This window comes from Lactuca virosa, chromosome 3 (genome assembly GCF_052849685.1).
Source record: "Lactuca virosa cultivar CGN04683 chromosome 3, Lactuca_virosa_CGN04683_v6, whole genome shotgun sequence".
Lineage (NCBI taxonomy): Eukaryota > Viridiplantae > Streptophyta > Magnoliopsida > Asterales > Asteraceae > Lactuca > Lactuca virosa.
Genome location: NC_136428.1, coordinates 415573357 through 415577004, shown reverse-complemented (window position 1 = coordinate 415577004; position 3648 = coordinate 415573357). Strand labels below are relative to the sequence as shown.

At 38.9% G+C, this 3648-nt stretch overlaps 1 non-coding gene across 1 annotated transcript; it reads left to right on the top strand.

The window, feature by feature from the left end:
• Positions 1–2367: 2367 nt before the first annotated feature.
• LOC145168201 (small nucleolar RNA R71) lies at positions 2368–2474 on the top strand. Its single transcript, XR_013741772.1, has one exon. It is a non-coding gene; the product is annotated as a small nucleolar RNA R71 (small nucleolar RNA).
• The last annotated feature ends 1174 nt before the right edge of the window (positions 2475–3648 follow it).

Here is a 3648-nt window from a genome sequence, read left to right as displayed (position 1 = left end):
AAATAAAATAAAAAAAACATTGGGCTGAGACATTAGGCTACTGGAAGTCAGTCCCCGTAATTCCTGTATGGCCACATCGTGAAACACATGTCCACAACGTGAATTCAGTCTGAACTAAAAATTAAGTAAGTTAATGACATGTATTTAGTTTAATTGTTTACCACTTACTCTAAAGTACCCCACAACTAATTTTTACCAATTAAGAGTTTTTAGATGATGAATTGATCACTTCCCTAAACAAAAAATGTAAAAACTTAAAAGAAAAGAAAAGAAAATGCAAACCAAACTCGAGTTGCCTCCCGAGAAGCGCTTCTTTTTGAGGAGTCTTGAGCTGGACTCCGTGCCTCCTACGTTGAATCTTCAGATGAGTCCATCACCAGCTGGATTTTCTGCTCCTTCCATCGCCGCTTGTATGCTTGAACACGCCTAGTGTACGCCATCTTCGAGTTTTCCTTTTTAGCTTTCTCCTCGTCTATGTCAAGCTTTCTTTTGGTCCCTTTATTCTCCAAGTTCTCTTTATTCTTTAACTCCATAGGAATCTTTTCTTCCTCCACCATTGGATTTGTCTCCTTGGAAGTTACCTCATCTTTGTCATCATCACTCGATATTTCATCACTTTCCTCACTTATCAAAGATGTTGGGTTTGTGTAGGCAATGACTTCAACAAAAAATGGAACGGATGCTCTTGGTTTAGTGCGTTTGACTTGATTAATTGTCTTGATTTCTTCTTCCATGAGTTTTTCTAATTGTTCAAGTTCATTATCTTCATCAATATTAAAATCTTCGCCTTGAACATTATTTCCTTGAAAACCATCTTTCACTCCAAAAGTTGCTTCATCATCACCAACCCTCAACGTAAGCTTGGATTCACGAACATCAACTAAGGCTGTAGTAGTATTAAGTAGAGGGCGACCAAGAATAATTGGGACATTAGCATCCTCTTTCATATCCATAACTACAAAGTCAATTGGGAAAACAAATTTCCCAATTTTTACAAGGATGTCTTCTATAATCCCTCTTGGGCGAGTCACTAAACGATCAGCCATGTGAATAGTCATCTTTGTAGACTTCATTTTCTGAATATTAAGCTTTTGATAAAATCAATATGGCATCAAATTTATGCTAGCCCTAGAATCGGCTAAAGCATATGTCTTCAAATTATTCCCAAACTCACATGGAAGAGTGAGGCGTCCAATATCTCCCATTTTCTTTGGTAACTCTCCCAACACAACTCTGGAACTTTGCTCACTAATAATTACTTTAGATTTCTTCTTCAATTGTTGACGATTATCTATAAGATCTTGTAGGAATACCCTTTATTTGCTGAATAAACTCCAGATGTTCCCTTTCAAGTGGACTGAGATGTGCTCGAGACAGAAACGGTAAAGGCGGTTGATATGTCGAAACAGCTACTAAAATTTTCTGCTCAGACTGGTTCCACGACGTGAGAATAGCGGACTCACGTCGTGAACTTGGCATTTCAGCAACATCTTCATTTTCGAGCTTCAGCTTCTTTGGCTTTAGATCGGGCTGCTTTGGTTCCACTTCTAGTGCCTCCAAAAACTCAGAGATTGCCTCTTCTTTAGTATCAATAGCCATAACATGAGGTTGAGCTTTTTTTTTTCGGGAAGTTTTGAGGGTAATTTGTTGTTCACCTAAGTAGTGAGTTGACCAACTTGAACTTCTAAACTATGAATCGATGCTTGATGATTTCTTAAGGAAGCTTGCTGGTCAATCATCATTTTGTGTTGTTCTTTCATCATATTCATGTGTTCCTTTAGCACTGCATCGGTATCATCATGCCTTTTCCCGGATGCTTCCATGAATCGGGTCAAAATATTTTCCAAGTTTACTTTGTTTTCGGCAGGTGGTTGCTCTTTTTGATAGAAGCCTCGGCCTGTCTGCTTAAATTTCTCTTCCTTTTGCTTCTTGTATTCATCATATGGCAGCCACTCTTTCTTTGGTTTTCTCCAATCCTCATCATACTTATCCCCACTCGAGTAGCATACTTGAGCCTTCTTGTTCCCATGTTCATCCAAATGGCAATCCTTAGTCAAGTGTGGCCCACTACACGTTTCACATCCAAATCTTATTGCATGAACTGATTGGTCCATTTGGGTCAATCTCGAGTCCATAGTATTCAACATCGCCATCATAGCAGCCATCTCTTCAGAATTTGTACCTCCTCTGCCTTTTACTCCATCTTGTCTTGGGTTGTGGTACTCACGAGAGTGTCTTGCGAATTCTTCAACTAACTCCTTGACCTCCCTTGGATTCTTCTTTGTCAATGGCCCTTGAGAGTCAAGGAGTTGTCTTGTCATAACATTGACCCCATCGTAAAAAATAGACATCTCTCATTGAACATTTAGATCATGTTGAGGACAATTCCTTAACAACCCCTTGTAGCGCTCCCAAGCTTCATATAATGACTCCCCCGGTTGTTGCTCAAAGTTGGCTATTGCCTTCTTGAGTTTAGCTATCTTGGAAGGTGGGCAAAATTGATCTAGATATTGCTCACGCATTTGAGCCCATGTAGTGATTATACCAGGAGGAAGTGCGTTCAACCAGTCTTTTGCAGTTCCCTTAAAAGTAACGGGAAGCATCCTTAATAAGACGATATCTCTATTCACATTCAGAACATTAAAATAATTTGCAATGTCATTAACTTCATCTAGGTGCTTAAAAGCATCCTCATGATATTTTCCATAGAATGAAATATCTTTCAGTGCAGTCAAGATATGTCCCTTCAGTTTGAATGTGGTAGTGGCAGGAATCGTGGGTTGTACTAAGCCGGGACCAACATCGTCTCGAATCCGCTTCTTATAAGCTCCCATAGACATTTCTTCAATGTTTGCCATCTCGTCTCTTTGCTCGTCTTCGGGTTCACTTGTAAATAGTCCAAACTCGATTTCGGATTCGTATTCGGATTCGTTTCGGATCGGTATCTGATCGATGCTCTCAACTTTGCTCTTGTATTTGAAGATGAACTTGACTTTCCCGTTTTCTTCCCCGACTTCTTTGAGAACACTAACTTGAGTTCTTGTAAGGGTGTCTTCTTTGGTGTTTGATCTTCCTTTACGCTCTTATCTTTCTTTTTGTGAAGGGCTAACTCTGGATCTTCAAGTGGTGGCACCAAAGGTGTATTGGACCCTCTGGTCATGTACTCCTGAAAAAATAAACAAAATAAAAATGTAAAACTGAACTAAAATAGCAAAGTAAACTAAAAACAAAGAAAACTAGGATCACAGGATTCACGTCGTGGGTCTGTAAGGCTCACGTCGTGAGTTCTGTAATGCAGGAAAAAAAATTGAACCTAAATATAACTCTTTGCAGGTTTTACCCCACAAAAAGAATCTATTAATTTAAAGCAAATAAATTAGCAATTACTAAGCCGTTCCCCGGCAATGGCGCCAAAAACTTGATTTGCACAAAAGTACCCACTAGTTTTATATTTATAACCTATCTAACTTAACTAACTAAAATGCACCTAGGCAGTGTACCTAGTCGAATTATAGAATAGTTGGGTAAGTCGGGTGTCGATCACAGGGAACGGTGTTAACTAATTAATCTACTTACTACTAAATTAACCTAATTATTAACAACTTAAAAGGGTTTTATCTGATTTTACAAGACCAGACGAACTTAACT